Here is a 17695-nt window from a genome sequence, read left to right on the forward strand (position 1 = left end):
GCTGAACTCCCTACAGAATAACTTGCAATGTAATATAATTCTATAAAGCCACTCCAATTGGTAATTATGTTTCTGGTCCTTTGAAAATCTGTTTTAGGTGCGGGCGGGCGGAATTCAGCAACAAAGCAACAATGAAGTGACTGCTCAATAAGAGTATTTTTGTGACTGTTCTATTAGAGTATATCGATCTGTACTATGCACTCTGCCCATTTCTTGCAGGTTTTCACTGATAAAATACAAATTATGGCAATTAGATAGTTAGATTTAGCATACTTGTTGCAGCCCAATATTTGCCAGGTTTTTCAAAAAGCTGATGTGGGCATTTTACCCTTGTATTTCTGAAATTTCACTTTCTCCAAAAAAGGATGCGGGCGGTGGACCAGAAACATAATTACCAATTGGAGTGGCCTAATGGAGTAAATTATAAACGTAGCTGAATGCTCTATTAGGGTGACTGTTCTATTAGAGTATCTCGATCTCGCATATGCTACACGTAGTTGGCTTTATTATTGATTTATTATCAAGACTCACGGTAGTGAGTCGCGCGGCCAGTAAAGCAGAAACGCGCGCCGCAGACAATAAATGACGCGACCACTACGTGAGGATTTTACAAGAACGAACGTTGTCAAATTCGGCCTTCCTGTAATCCACCCGTCATTTACGCTATCCCTCTGAAACTCTGGAGTTGAACTCATCGTGTCACTAGTAACTACCACACAAGCAGTGAAGCAAATCCATGCCGATTGTTTCGTGATCGAGGTTTGCCGACATCAAAGGGGAAGTTTCATTTTTTTTTTATCGCATGCGGTTAGACGCAACCGCAGGTGTATGCCTTGCGTTCCTTTGTGCATTCCGAACATTGATCGCCCTGTTATCGCTTCAGTATTCACTCAATCACCTCAAGATTCACATCATCGATTTCACCATACATGATTACCCTACAGTCGTGATTTCAGCACCAAACGAAGTTTCAGTCGTCCTCAGTCGACCTACAGGCCAAATACAAATCCCAGATTGTTGTTTTCCGCAATACTCGCTTGGCATGTAGGACAATGTGTCTTTAAACTGTTCTAAAAGTTTCGTTCAGATTGAAACATTTGTTTTCGAGAATGGCTAGTTTGAAATTTGAATTTAGTCGCCCCCACGTCATTTGCTCTCTAAGAATTTTACTCGGAATTTAAAGAATGACGCAGAGCACAACTGCGGTCACTGGGTATTGATGAACTGGCGCTCTATGTAGTTAATCAGTACATATAGCCACCAAGAAGTGTGCTGCCATAGATTATAGTCCATAGATATAATCTATGGTGCTGCATATACCATCCTTCGTTTTGAAATTAGTCGCCCCCACATAATTTGTCCTCTAAGGGCGCGGCTTAAAGAATGACACAAGAGTACAACTGCGGTTACCAGTTGTTGACACAAGCTGTGAGTAATTAGCACATGTAGCTAGCTTAAAAGGAAGTGTGCAAAATCGCCTAATACAATTGTCACCATGCATTATTGCATTTTATAGCACCCCCACACAAAATTACACGTGTAATTACAACATACAGAGGAGACACATGAATACCAAACACTTTTCACAACAATAATGTAAGAATTGTACAATAATGACTGTAATATAACTGCTATGCAAATGTTTTCCAGTGGCCCGCCATGGTAGCGAGTCTCACATGACGGCATGTATATTCATCCAAACACAATGGGAGTAATGAGTGAGTATGATGACAACAAGTTGGTATGACTCCATTTGTAGAATCCAGATGAGTGGGTGTGGCTCCAGTATGTCTAAACAGTTAACAAACATTCCTGTTATAAATACGTGCTAGAGTTGCAATATAATAGCATAGTATTTAAATGCAATAATACATAGTCTCCATTGCATCACTATCAAACGACACTAAGTGGAGGATATTCTTGCATCTCTAGTATGTACACTCCATCAGTACAACCTGTCTTAATGGCCACTAGTATAGAAAGACAACCACTTTTGAAAAGCCAATTCCAATTGAGAATTTATACACTGTTACCTGAAGGTGGCAATAAACAAGTTCCACCGTAATTTATACACGTGATCTGATCCTGTATATTCTGTCAGTGGATGAGATCCACTTGGCCGGGACAAAATGTGACTCAAGTGCCCTGGATGATCCATACTCAACCAACTTATGACCCAGTGGCACAATGGAACTGACTATTTATAGAGAATACAATTATATTTATTTCTAAGATGTGTGGATGTGTGGACACATTACAACACATTACATGTACATACAAGACATGCTACATACTGTTTTAGCATTTCAAGTCACCACATTATACACGTACCAGTCAACAATGCTTCATAGTGCCCATCAGTAAACCTGAAGAAAAGTTACGAAAAATAAAAATTCACATAAGTACAATGAAACCTCATTAATATGGCAGGCTGTGGGACCAAAAAATTTGGCCTGAATAACAAGGTGGCCTTATTAATGAGGTCATAAGTAATGCTTAGCTATATTTGGGACCTACTAGAGGTGGCCAATATAATGAGGTGGTCTTATTAAAGAGGTGGCCACTAAGTGAGGTTTCACTGTACATATATTGTAGTTCACAATATTGTGAACAATATTAATGGTTAACAATATACACTGAAATCTGCAGGTCACTTCTTGTGGAAGATTGCTCTCTACACAAAATGACACATTCAGAGATTGTATTTAGATGGATGATACAGTAACGCATTGTGACTTCAATACTCGTGATGTGTCACTGCTAGGCAGCAACCATATACACGGCACTGCCACATCGCACTTGCTCGCACACACAATTTTGCTAAAGATTTTACAAATAGATAATTAAGGGGTGTGGCAACTAGCTGTTTCACTCGCAAGACTGTGTGGCAGCTGTTTCCCTTTTGTACAAGTGGCCACCAAGACAGGTCCACTGTGGATGAAAGCCAGGTATTAGATATTTGGTATTTCATATGTTGAAGACATTCCAGGGCTTCTGGTAGTCTCAAATCTCACCACAGTTTAACTCAGGCAGTGTTGTGGTCACCACTAAACTACTGGAATGCTGTGTTATGTTCATCTTATGCTTGGCTACTATATTGTAGAACTGAAATGGATACTCTGAAAAATATTTCCTATGGATAATGACTTCATCACTTTCTTCATCAGGAGCTTATAAGGACCAATAGTGAAACTTTTTACACCTGGGGCTGACAGTCAACTGCCTATGTCTGAAGCAGTGCTTTTGGTGCTCTAACAGATTGGCTGCCCCCTTGCTGCCAGTACTCACTGTCTCATACGCTGTCATACACTAAATCCATGTCTATAGCCAGTTAGAACAGCATGCTTCTTACCTTTTTTAAGGCCGCATAATGCAGCCACCTCTTTAAAAGGCAAGGTCAGAAAATTTTGTCCCTACGGCCTGAATAATGACCAGCTTTCACTGTACTATTAGTGATTAGGCCACACCAAGTCAAACCTTAGTTTCTGGTCACCCGCCCGCATGGTAAACCTGAAACCCTAGTTTATGAGGACTATTATTAATATTACAGGTGCTTAAGTGCACGTGACCCAGCAAGATACTTATTTTTACTGCAAAAGATCGATATACTCTAATAGAGCATTCAGGGATTCCAATAGAGCAGTCACACTACTCTTAACTCTAATATTAGGTATATATTAGGTATATATGCCACCCTAATAAAATGTTTCTAACTATAGCTAGTTTTGTCCTTGATTATATAGCTGTTCAGATTATAACTGTTACTAATGCTTCTGTAACCAAAGTAATTTCAGTAGCATTAACTACTAGTCCATGCAGATGGGCCATAGCTTTAACTTTATAATTCAAATGTAGTCCTCTAATGACTAGTCTAGTAACTTCAAATTCCTTATCACTGAACACTACAGGGGTATGGAAAGCCGGCAACATTCGGTGAGCTTAAACTTAAACTTTTCCATAACTAAAATTAGATTGGCAAGTAGAAACCCTTATAGTTTAAACATTCCCAGATGATCACTAAAAAACAGTAGTCTGGAGCACTCAATGACTCAAAACTTTGACAGTTACTTTTCTCAAGGTTACTGAATAGAAAGCTGGAAACACATAGCTAGTGGGCTAAGACTTTACATTTGAATGAAGAATTTCTGATGTGAAAATAGAAGTTAAATTTCATTGTGTATCATGATCATTTGAACAACTTAGCTATAAGTCATAGTAATACTTTCCTGACATAGCTAATGAGACATTTATTTCACTTGGAAAGCATAAGTAGCTACATGAGCAAAACATTTCCTATAGTATATTCTAAATAAATAAATAAATATATACTTAAATGCTATACATCAGTGTATAGCTAGCCATGATCCATCAACAACTTTCCTAGTGCATTTTTTGCCGAAGCACAACTACTTATGTTGTTGGTTAAGTATAAAATCAACATGAATTTGCTAAATTGAGCAAATAATAATACCATACAGTATATTGTCACAGTAGAGTCTATAGTCCTGAAGTCCTGATCATCCGCCCGCCCGCATCCATTTGTAGGCTTGGGAGTGACCAGAAACTAAGGTATGACTTGGAGTGGCCTTAGTGATCATGGGGGATTATTTATTAAGATACTAAGATATACAAACGCTACAACCTCTAAATATAGCAGTAAATTTTTTACCCTGGTCCAATGTCTCGTAATAATCGTGACTTCGTGAGAGACTGTACTGTGACAAATACATGTTTATCATGATATGTGACCGGATCTTGGAAAACCTACCTTTTGGGCACAAGCAAACTTTTTGGGAAAACTCAATTGAAAATTTCAACATTTTTTTCAATATTAATGTTTTTTGCACATTTGGATAAAGCAACTATTAAACCTTCTTGCTGTGAAGTTTCACACCCATAGCTTCTTTATCTTAGGAGATATGGATGATTATATCAGACCATGTATTAATTTCACATGCGTGGGACAACAATTAACTTACAAATTAGGTGATTTGTTCAGGTGCTGGAATGGCTAGAACTTAGTCTTAGACAATAATACATGGCATTTAATTGCATAAATGTACCAAGAATACTTCATTAAACTATCAGAAATGTCTTTTAAAGTATTCTAGATAGTAAAAACGGAATTATTGGTAAACAAAGTGGTTTGTCACCATTTGTCACCCTTAATCACTCACAGAACTCAATACATTACCATAAAAGTTAGTTTGTAATGTACAGGAGAGAAAATTGGCCATATCTCAGGAATGCTTAAAGATATTAAGTTGAAATTCTGACACAAGATAGATAAGCACCCAGTACCTTATTTAAGCTATAAAACAGAAAATTGATCAATGTGCCAAAAAGGTAGGTTTTCCAAGATCAGGTCACATATGTGCTAATCGCCTTTTTACAATTAAGTTTTACAACACAAATACATGTATAGTTAAACTCACCAATTGCGACTAAATCCCTTCAACACGAAAAGACAAGTGATGAGACAACCTTGGAGACAACAGCCACACAAGCCTATTCTGGTGCGTTTATTTAGTAGTAATATAAATTTTAAAGGCGTTTATTTACAACAGGACATAATTATGCGCCCCTCTATTGTCTCTGTACATACTTGCCTTTTCTTTACTATTCTCATTTCATTTCACAAGATCTCTTGGCAGGGACGTAGCTTCTTCACTTGAATTAGTCAATGCTTGAAGTAGATCGAGATACTCTAATAGAACAGTCACATTTCTACCAGTGCCATATTTTTATATTGTAAAGTCTGTAAGTAGCTAGTAATTTAAACTATACAATCCGATGCTAAGCAGAAGTTGTAACTATGCTAAATATTGATTGTTGTGTTACAGCTGTTTTGTGACTGCTCTAATAGAGTATCTTGATCGTTTCAATGCAGTACAAGATGAAAGGCAAAGTGTTGTTAAGGGTGTACTAGTTAAAATGGGTGTTAGTTGACTGTAGTTGCATGCCACTAACAGGGCCGTCCAGAGAAATTAGAGGGCCCAGGGAAAAGAGTTAAAGAGGGGCCCAGGGGCAAGGAAGGGTCTAGATCCTGACTGCTCTATTAGAGTATATCGATCTTTCTTTAAACAGGTATTCAAGTGGCCCCTTTCGGGCTGTGGTAGGGGGCAAAATACCCCAGTTACCCCCAATGTGGGCGGCCCTGGCCACTAAAATTACAGTTATATTTTAATATTCTGTCACTGTAATCTGGGGTTTCTGTCAAAACCATGGAAACTCACCTACTGTTATCAACAGTGCATTGCTTATTCTAACAAAAAGTATTGAAATCCCATCCAAAAACAGCTTATAGCTGTAAAAAAAGTGTGCGTCCAAGTAAAGCAGAGATAACTGCAACAAAAAGTAATGATATCATAATGCGGCCATGTGCGAGGTGTGCAAGTTGTTAAATTAATATTAGCTAATCAGATAATACAATGTTATTGTTAAAGTGTTAATGAGAACTATGTGATGCTGCTAGTTTTTAAGTGTGTGAGCATCTTCATAAATGCTACATAAATTTAATTCTCAATAAAGCAATGTGTATAGATTCTCTGATAGTAATAAATAGTTTGAGTTTGGCCGCCTTTCCTGTATACGGCATGCTACAAACAAAGGAAAGGTGGCCAAACTCAAACTATTTATTACTATCAGAGAATCTATACACATTGCTTTATTGAGAATTAAATTTATGTAGCATTTATGAAGATGCTCACACACTTAAAAACTAGCAGCATCACAGTTCTCATTAACACTTTAACAATAACATTGTATTATCTGATTAGCTAATATTAATTTAACAACTTGCACACCTCGCACATGGCCGCATTATGATATCATTACTTTTTGTTGCAGTTAACTCTGCTTTACTTGGACGCGCACTTTTTTTACAGCTATAAGCTGTTTTTGGATGGGATTTATTATTACTGAGCAGGCAGCACTCAGTGCTGATTAGCTCAGGAAAAATTTAGCAATTACAAACATAGTTACAATGATTACATGCGTACAGAAGTTAGGACCTATAAATTTGCTGGATTTCATTAGTAAATTGGTCAATGTTATCATGATCAATTAATCTGGGTGGTAAAGCGTTCCAATCACGAATTGATCTGAAATAAAAACTATGTTGAAATATGTTGGTGGATGAAGTAGGAAGAATGTAACGTCTAGGATGATATTGTCTAGTGGCTCTTTCCATTTCTAAATAGTAGGATGGGATAGATAAAGGGTACTCATTGTGGATGATTTTAAATAGTGTTTGTAGCCTACATATCTTACGATGCACTTGGAGACTTAGCCAAGAAAGCTGTTGTAACATATTTGTGATTGAACTGTATCTACTAAAATCATTTAAAACCCATCTTGCAGCTCTACGCTGCACTTTCTCTAACTGTTGGATATCAGTTTGATAGTATGGGTCCCATACAACCGCGGCATATTCCATTGGCTTTGGAATCATAACTCAGTGGTTTGTAATCCGATTCTTCTATACTACTGCAAGGACTTTCTATGATAATTATTCCAGCTACACACCGATTTTCAGCTCATTGCTCTAAGTGGTTTGCCTGGTAGGCGTGAAAACTAATAGTTTTTTTATTCATAAAAATCTATTCGCGTAATTGTGACACAGGTTGGGTTTTGTGTCATATCTCGATGGCCTTTAACTGGATTCCTTTCAAACCACCAAACGGCATTCCTACGATAGTTACTCCATCTACATAGCAATTTTCAGCTCATTCCTTCAAGCGGTTTACCCTGTGGGCGTGACAGACCTTCTACCTAATTTCACGCAAATAATCGGTCATAACCCCATGAATGTTCATCGGATTCCTACCAAACTTGGTACTGCGATTCGCCGTAATGAGCCCTTTATGTGTGCCAAATTGGAGAACGTATTCGTGTTTTATGGTGGATTTTGCTAAGTGTGCGAAAAGAAGTAGAAGAAAAAAACGAAGAAAAAACCCCCAAACTTTGGCCGCTCGTATCTCGGAAATGGCTAGAGCGAGTTTCTTCAAATTTGGAATGTAGACTCCCCTACCTAGCCAGCACTTCTGTAGCAACTTTGGTTTCAATCGGATAAGAAATCACGGAGCTACAAAGGTGTGAAAATCCCGTTTACTTTCTTCCTGTAAATATACTCACGGTGTGGCGCTCCAGCTTCTTGGGCCATTTATTGTATGGTTATCAATATGCCAAAGGTTTTTCCTCAAAGCATTTCTGTCAAAGAAGTAGTGCCATAGCTATAGCTACTTTTCTGCTGCTACATTTGACTAGTGTATGCATCCAGTAGAAAATCTGTGTAATATATATTTTTAAGATTCTGTAACTTACTACTTGATGGAAACATTTCAGGTTGATCTGAAGGTACTTTTGGGCTTGTAACCAATACTATCACTTCATCATGAGGTTGGGTGATATTTTATCACAGGCCATTCCCAAACCTTCATCATCCCTACTGTACAGATTTATAGTTTTATATACTGCTTAAATCAATCTCTAATTCAACTTTCAAATAGTCTGACCTCCTAGATTGATATGCTGTCTCACAGATTGTCTATTGACTTGGAATACTACTGCAACTTATTACTATGAAATAGCACTAATAGGTATCGAGACACATGGTAGTGTGTCGTGCGGCCCAAGAAGCCGGCGCAACACCTGTGAGTATATTGACAGGAAGAACAAAAATGCAATTTTCGCACCTCCGTAGCTCTGTGCTGCCTTGATGAAACAAGACGAGTTTTGATGTGGACATGCCCTCCAACTTCAGTACTCCACATTCCAAATTTGAGCAAAATCGCTTCAAGCGTTCCCGAGATATGCGACTTCAAAAATTGGCTTAGTTTCTTCATTTTTGTCTTCTTATTTTTCTTCCTCTTTTCGCACACTTACAAAAACTGCTATAAAATGTGAATGTCATAACCGATTGCCTTCAAATTTGGAACACAGATAGGCGCATCTCTGTACCAACTTAGGTTGGAATACAATAACCAGGTAAGAGGTATTAGCAATTATTCACGAAAAATAACACCAATATGTTGTCACGCCTACAAGGTAAACCGTTTATGGGAAGAAGCTGAAAATCAGTGGGTGAATAGGTTTACTATTGAACCTCAAACCTTTTGTGGTTTGAACGAAATCGAGCTAAAAACCAGGAAGCTACAACGAAAAAACCAACAGTGTGTAACAATTATGCAATCGAGAATAGCTAACTAAAAAAAAACGACTACTTGCCATGTCTACCAGGAAAACCACTTGGGGTAATGCTTTGAAATTCGCTGTACACATGGAGTAATCATCTTAGAAAGGGTCTTCAATGGTGTAGAAGAATTATACTTAAAGCCACAGAGTTATAATACGAAATCCAACTTGGTGTAGCAAGTGTGAGATCAAGATACTCTAATCTAATCAAGCTGTAAAAAAAGTGCGGCCCCCAAAAAGGCTATGGTGAAAAAAGATGTGAAATCCAAGGTGGCGGCCAAGAAATGGCTGTGACGGTAGGTTAATGGTAAAAATTTTAATAACGACAATTCAGGTGAATTTTTGTGCTGCTTCGTCTTGGCACAAAATTCACCTAAATTGTTGTTATTAAAATTTTTACCATTAACCTACCATCACAGCCATTTCTTGGCCGCTACCTTGGATTTCACATCTTTTTTCACCATAGCCTTTTTGGGGGCTGCACTTTTTTTTACAGCTTGGCTGTTTTGGATTAGATTTTATTTCTTTTTGTATTTGTATACCCCAACATAGGCCGGCTTTGAGGTTTTTTTAACCTATCTTTTTTTCTTTACCCCAGGAAGAAGAAAAGATGAAACAGATGTTGAATACTTTAAATATTTCTGATTTCATCAGTAAATGTATATTATTTTTATATATGTAATACATATATTTATTACAGAACTCTCCATGGTGGTTTCTTTGTAACTGAACACTCTATAAGGTAACTTCTTCTAACTGATCTCTCTACAGGGTGAATTGTTTGTAGCTGAATGATCTACAAGGTAACTTCTTCTAGCTGATCTCTCTACAGGGGGATTTTTTTTTAGCTGAACTATCTATAAGGTAACTTCTTCTACCTGATCTCTCTACAGGGAGAATTGTTTGTAGCTCAACGATCTACAAGGTAACTTCTTCTAGCTGATCTCTCTACAGGGTGATTTATTTTGTAGCTGAACTATCTACAAGGTAACTTCTTCTAGCTGATCTCTCTACAGGGTGATTTTTTTGTAGCTGAATTCTGTAGGGGTGATTTGCTAGCAGCTGAGCTCTTTACAGAATGTTTTCTTTGTAGCTGAACTCTCTACAAGGTAACTTCTTCTAGCTGATGTATCTACAGTGTCACTAGTTTGTAGCTGAATTCTCTACATGGTGGTTTCTTTGTAACTGAACTATCTACAAAGTGACTTCTTCTAGCTGATCTTTCTACAGGGTGATTTGTTTGTAGCTGAACTCTCTACAAGGTAACTTCTTCCAGCTGATGTCTCTGCAAGGTCACTAGTTTTTAGCTGAACTCTCTGCATGGTGGTTTCTTTGTAACTGAACTCCCTACAAGGTAACTTCTTCTAGCTGATCTCTCTACAGGGGTGATTTGTTTGTAGCTGAATTCTGTATAGGTGATTTGTTTGCAGCTGAGCTATTTACAGAATGCATATGGTTTCTTTATAGCTGAACTGTCTACAAGGTTACTTCTTCACGCTGATGTATCTACAGTGTCAGTAGTTTGTAGCTGAATTCTCTACATGGTGGTTTCTTTGTAACTGAACTCTCTACAAGGTGGCTTCTTCTAGCTGATCTTTCTACATGGTGGTTTCTTTGTAACTGAACTCTCTACAAAGTGACTTCTTCTAGCTGATCTCTCTACAGGGAGATTTGTTTGTAGCTGAACTCTCTACAGCTGATTTGTTTGCAGCTGAACTCTCTACATGATGGTTTCTTTGTAGCTGAACTCTCTACAAGGTAACTTCTTCTAGCTGATCTCTCTACAGGGCGATTTGTTTGTAGCTGAACTCTCTCATGATGGTTTCTTTGTAGCTGAACTCTCTACAAAGTGATTTCTTCTAGCTGATCTTTCTACAGGGTGATTTGTTTGTAGCTGAAGTCTCTACAAGGAAACTTCTTGTAGCTGATCTCTCTACAGGGAGATTTGTTTGTAGCTGAACTCTCTACAGGTGATTTGTTTGCGGCTGAATTCTCTACATGATGGTTTCTTTGTAGCTGAACTCTCTACAAGGTAACTTCTTCTAGCTGATCTCTCTACAGGGCGATATGTTTATAGCTGAACTCTCTACATGGTGGTTTCTTTGTAGCTGAACTCTACAAGGTGATTTGTTCTAGCTGAACTATCTCTTTCCGTAGTTGAACTCCCTACAAAGTAACTTCTTCTAGCTGATCTCTCTACAGGGTGAATTGTTTGTAGCTGAACTCTCTGCAGGATGATTTGTTTGTAGCTGATCTCTATACAGGTAATTTTTTTCTAACTGATCTCTTGAATTCTCTTCAGGGTGACTGCTCTATTAGAATGACTGCTCTATTAGGATGACTGCTCTATTAGAGTATCTCGATCTCGCACTTGCTACACCAAGTTGGATTTCGTGTTATAACTCCGTGGCTTTAAGTCTGATTCTTCTACACCATTGAAGAACCTTTCTAATATAATTACTCCATCTGTACAGCGATTTTCAAGGTATTACCCCAAGCGGTTTATCTGGTAGGTGTGGCAAGTAGTCATCCAAATCTCCTGGACCAGATTCCATTCATCCATACGTACTGAAAACTACAGCAACCGAAATCTCTCCTATATTAACTCACATCTTTAAACAATCATTGGAGTCTGGTACTGTTCCATCGGAATGGAAACATGCCTACTCCAATATTTTAAAAAGGCACAAAATCTGACCCAAGAAACTATCGTCCTATTTCACTCACATCTGTAGTCTGCAAAACAATGGAACATATTTTAGTAAGCCAAATTATGAAGCATTTAGAAGACCAAAACATCCTATCAGAAAACCAGTTTGGTTTCAGATCCAAACACTCCTGTGAGTCTCAACTATTCATTACCATTGATGATATTACTAAACACATGGACAACAACCACCAAGTTGATGCTGCAATATTAGACTTCTCCAAAGCATTCGATAAAGTAGCACATTCAAGACTCCTATACAAATTAGAATATTATGGAATTAGAGGGAACATGTTACATTGGCTGAAATCATTTCTCCACGGTCGAACACAACAAGTTGTAGTGGAAGGCTCCAAATCATCTATTTGTGAAGTGACATCTGGTGTCCCTCAAGGGTCTGTACTTGGCCCTGTACTGTTCTTAATTTATATCAATGACATTGCTATGAACATCAAAAGTGAAATACGACTGTTTGCAGATGATATATTACTCTACAAAGTTATAGCAACACCAAATGACCATCACATTCTGCAGAATGATCTAAATTCTTTAACCAAATGGGCAAGCGACTGGCTGATGGAGTTCAATATTCCTAAATGTAACATTTTACAAATAACATTACATCACAACAAAAGTAGCTTTACGTACAAAATGTCCAACATTCCACTCAATACAGTATTGGAACATAACTATCTAGGTATCCGTCTTCATCACAGATTATCCTGGAACCTCCATACCAACTATATTTGCAGCAAGGCTAACCAACTTCTTGGCTTCCTAAAAAGGACCTTGCACACTGCACCAATAGAAATTAAAGACCACCTATACAAACAACTACTACTACCATCCATTGAGTATTGTTCAGCCATCTGGGATCCCTACAACAATACAAGTATATACAAACTTGAAATGATCCAGCATCGGGCTGCTCGTTTTGTTCTGAACAAACCGTGGGTCAGATCTAGTGAGCAACAACACGACAGCATAACAGATATGCTGACATACCTTGAATGGCCTAGTCTCCAAGACAGAAGGACAATGACTCGACTTACTTTGCTATTTAAAATTTTGAGAAGGTTAATAGTCATACCTGATCGTTGTATACCTCTATCAGTTCCAGAATCATACACTCGTTCCAACCACCCCCTCAAGCTATTTCACTTACCAACAAGAATCGATGTTTACAAATACTCTTTCTTACCACGAACAATTATTCAATGGAACCAACTATCTATCTCTGATATTGACAAGATTGACATTGACACTTTTAAGAACAATCTGATTGGTATTGTATGTAATTGTAATGAACATTAGCGTGTTGCCCCTGGTGGGCTTTGCTAATTAATAATAATAATAGTCATTTTTTATTAGCTAATCTCGATTGCATAATTGTTACACACTGTTGGTTTTTTCGTTGTATCTTCCTGGTTTTTAGCTCGATTTCTATCAAACCACAAACGGTTTGAGGTTCAATAGTTAACCTATTCACCCACCGATTATCAGCGTCTTCCCATACGCGGTTTACCCTGTAGGCATGACAACATATTGGTGTTATTTTTCATAAATAATCGCTCATAACTCTTTGCCTGTTTATCGTATTCCACCCAAAGTTGGTACCGCGATATGCCTTTATACCCCCCTTCCGTGTGCCACATTTCAAGGCAATCGGATAAGGCGTTCGCGTTTTATAGCAGTTTTTGTAAGTGTGCGAAAAGAGGAAGGAGAAAAAAACGAAGAAACTAACTTAAAGCCAATTTTTGAAGTCGCATATCTCGGGAACGCATGAAGCGATTTCGCTCAAATTTGGAATGTGGAGTACTGAAGTTGGAGGGCGTGTCCACAGCAAAAATCGACATTTTCAGCATTATGAAAGGATATAAATTTATTCCTGAGGGCACGTACATTAACGGAAGCCACGGCATATTGTCAAATCCCTATTTGTATCTCCAAAATGTGATCGTATCTGTTTTGTTATCAACCGTAATTCTGTTGTAGAATCACTTCTTCATTGTTTGGAATCTCAGAGGATGGGAGCAGTATAAACTACAGGCATAGCATTTGAAACGGCTGATCCGAAAGAAGCAAAGACTGTATAATCGAGCCAGGCGCTATCATCGTGACACTGATTGGTCCGAATACAAATTGCTGCAGAAAGAGGTAAACTTTAAACTTAAACACCAGCACAAAGCATATGTGACAAATCTTGTATCATCATCACACAACAGAAAATCTCTTTGGCACTACCTGAAAACCCGTAAGCAAGATAACAATGGCATTGGTACATTAATACATCCCGAAAATGGCAATGCTTTAATACACCCAATTGAAAAGGCAACTGTTTTAAATGATCATTTCAAATCTGTATTCACAACTGATGACGACAGCAGTACCATTCCTGACAAAGGTCCTTCATTACATCCATCTCTACCAGCATTTGAAATCACTGAACAAGGAGTTTACAACATTCTAACCAACTGTGATCCATCAAAATCTCCTGGTCCAGACTCCATACATCCACTTGTACTAAAGACAACAGCAGCTGAAATTTCTCCTATGCTTACTCACATATTTAAACAATTGCTAGAAACTGGAACTGTACCATCCCAATGGAAACATGCCTATGTCAGTCCAATATTCAAGAAAGGCCAAAAATCTGACCCAAAAAACTATCGCCCTATCTCATTAACATCAGTAATATGCAAATCAATGGAACACATTATAGTAAGTCAAATAATGAAGCATCTGGAAGATCAAAATATTCTTTCTGACAGACAGTTCGGATTTAGGTCTAAGCACTCTTGTGAGTCACAATTATTTATCACCATCAACGACATTGCCAAACAAATAGACACAAATTTACAAGTTGATGCTGCAATACTAGATTTTTCTAAAGCTTTTGATAAAGTATCTCACTCAAGACTCCTCTACAAACTAAGGCACTATGGAATAAGAGGGAATGTATTACACTGGCTTGAATCCTTTCTTCATGGTCGCACACAGTAAGTTATAGTAGAAGGTTCTAAATCATCCACTTGTGATGTAACATCTGGTGTTCCCCAAGGGTCTGTTCTTGGACCAGTTCTATTCTTGATTTATATCAATGACATCATTGCCAACATCCAAAGTGAGATCCGTCTTTTTGCAGATGATATCCTTATTTACAAAACCATTAAAACACCACAACACCATAAAATACTTCAAGATGATTTAAACTCACTGACAAGATGGGAAACTGACTGGATGATGGAATTCAACATCTCCAAATGTAAAATTTTACAGATAACAACACACCATAACAAGAGTACTTTCACATACAAAATGTCCGACATTCCACTGGCTACAGTATTAGAACACAATTACCTTGGAATCCGTCTCCACCACAAATTATCATGGGACCCTCACATCAATTATATCTGTAACAAGGCAAATCGACTCCTTGGATTCTTAAAAAGAAATCTTCACAATGCACCATCAGAAATTAAAGAACACGTCTACAAACAATTGCTCTTACCATCATTAGAATACTGCTCAACCATCTGGGACCCCTATCATCACACTAGTATTAGTAAACTAGAAATGATTCAACACCGCGCTGCTCGTTTCGTTTTGAACAAACCCTGGCACAGATCTAACCAAAACTATGATAGCATCACAGACATGTTAACCAGTCTTGAATGGCCTACACTTCACAACAGAAGAACAATTGCTAGACTCACCTTCCTATTCAAGATTGTCAGGAACTTACTAGCAATACCTGATCATTGCTTACCGTCACCAACTCCAGTGTCCTCCACCCGTGCTCAACATCCTCTCAAGCTAACTCAATTGCAAACAAGAGTTGATGTGTACAAATACCCTCAAACAATTATTCATGATCAATGGAACGCCCTTCAAATTCCTAACATCGACACAATAGATCTTGAAACATTTAAGAACGCTGTAAGTAATATAATATAATTTGTGATTGTAATGCTCATTAGCGTGTTGCCCCTAGTGGGCTTTGCTAATTAACAATAATAATAATAATAATAGCAACAGCTGTGAAAAAGTGGATTGTAAATGTTGCTTAGTCTCGTGTGGCTAGTCTGCCTTCCGCCTCCTCTCTTTCTTCGTGGCATTGTTTGTAAGCGAGATAGAGCCTGGTGAAGTATAGTGGTGACTTTCAGCCAATATCCAGTGAAACTGATTCATTGGCTAGCTGTATGTTAGTATGGTGGACATAAACGCTACAGCAAAACTTGTAACAGAGCTGATACCATTGCTACATACCATTTTCCCAGCAACAACAGCAAGAAACTGTGGTAACTGTTTGCCTACAAATGCATTTTGTCAACAGTAATTCACCAGACCCTATCTCACCAACTAATGGCATCACAAAGAAGTAAGATAGTGGTCTGGCCATGCGAGAATAAGTGCCATCATGCTTATCTAACTGTTTGTTATAGACTATAAGTTTGTTTGTTTGGAGTAACTGAGGATGGGGCAGTGAAATAATGCCAGAATAGAAATGGTTGTAAACAAGTGGAATTGTAAGTGTTCTCGTGCTATGTAACTGTTTTGTAATCAACCATAATTCTGTTGTAGAATATTTGGAGGAACTGAGAACAGAGCAGTGAAACAGTGAAAACTATGATTACAGTTGTAAAATGTATGCAAGTGGTGGCATGATTATGTAACTGTGTTGTTATCGACCATAATTCTGTTGTAGAATTAGTCTGTTATTGTTTAAGTACAGGAACAGTGAAATATTGAAGCTACAGGCAGAATAGTGAAATGTAAGTATACGGGTGTGCTCATCTTAACTGTTTTAATCTGCCGTACATGTGTAGTCTCTTTTTGTTTGAAATAACTGAACAGTGGAATAACAAAACTGCCAGTAGAATGGATTCTGTTGGAAATGTAAGTATTGGTGTGCTTATCTAACTGTTTTATAATCTGCCATAATTCTGTAGTGCCTTTTTTTTTTGTGTGAAATAACTGAAGAATGGAGCAGTAACTACAGGCACAATAGTGAACAAGTGAAAATGTAAGTATAAGCATGCTTATCTTAACTGTTTTAATTGCCGTATTTCTTTAGTCCGTTTTTGTTGAAATAACAGAGCAGTGGAATAACAAAACTTCCAGTAGAATAGATTCTGTTGTGAACAAGTGGAAATGTAAGTATTAGTGTGCTTATCTAACTGTTTTAATCTGCCGTGATTCTGTAGTCCCTTGAAATAACTGACAAATGGTGCAGTAACTACAGGCAGAATAGTGAACAAGTGGAAATGTAAGCATTTGGTATGCTTATCTTAACTGTTTTGTAATCGACTAAAATTCTGTAGTCACTTTTGTTTGAAACAAATGAGGCTGGACAGGAGCAGTGAAATGATGACGGAGTAAAAATCAGTTGGATAGTTTTTTGGAGAAGTAAGCAGTAGTGTTTTTGAAACTGTTTTGTCATCTGTCATAATACCATTGCAGTGTTGATCCCTTTGACCTCCTTGTTGAGTCACTGTGATGGTGGTGGTGGTGGTAAAGAAACTGGAAAACAATTGATTTTATTAATAAATTTATGCACGTGATCATATGAATATTTAATGGTGCACATTTATTCGAAACAATCTTTTAACGCGATGGGAGGCTTGGAAGGCGTATTGGGAGCATTGTACAAGGTTTGTAGAGGGCAAGGGGGTTACTAGTTACTAGATTGCCGGGTATATAACGAGGGACGATGAATCTGAATGCGGGTAAGGTTACGGGTTTCCTTTCGCAAAAAAGTCCTACTATGGAAATTTTGAAAAACCCGTTTCA

The 17695-nt window shown here is 37.9% G+C and overlaps 2 long non-coding RNA genes across 4 annotated transcripts; one reads left to right on the forward strand and one right to left on the reverse strand.

The window, feature by feature from the left end:
• Positions 1-1551: 1551 nt before the first annotated feature.
• Positions 1552-3147, reverse strand: LOC136245650 (uncharacterized). The gene is made up of 2 exons (XR_010696036.1): positions 2332-3147; positions 1552-1791 (listed from the first exon to the last, which is right to left on the reverse strand). It is a non-coding gene; the product is annotated as an uncharacterized lncRNA (long non-coding RNA).
• Positions 3148-14057: 10910 nt separating this feature from the next.
• Positions 14058-17409, forward strand: LOC136245947 (uncharacterized). 3 transcript variants are annotated; one of them, XR_010696184.1, is made up of 10 exons: positions 14058-16283; positions 16348-16431; positions 16487-16550; positions 16611-16677; positions 16732-16801; positions 16855-16928; positions 16980-17058; positions 17110-17171; positions 17227-17311; positions 17366-17409. It is a non-coding gene; the product is annotated as an uncharacterized lncRNA (long non-coding RNA). The 3 variants fall into 3 exon arrangements; XR_010696186.1 differs by having other exon boundaries at positions 14058-15841; XR_010696183.1 differs by having other exon boundaries at positions 14061-16431.
• The last annotated feature ends 286 nt before the right edge of the window (positions 17410-17695 follow it).

The sequence above is a fragment of the Dysidea avara genome, chromosome 15 (genome assembly GCF_963678975.1).
Source record: "Dysidea avara chromosome 15, odDysAvar1.4, whole genome shotgun sequence".
Classification (NCBI taxonomy): Eukaryota; Metazoa; Porifera; class Demospongiae; order Dictyoceratida; family Dysideidae; genus Dysidea; species Dysidea avara.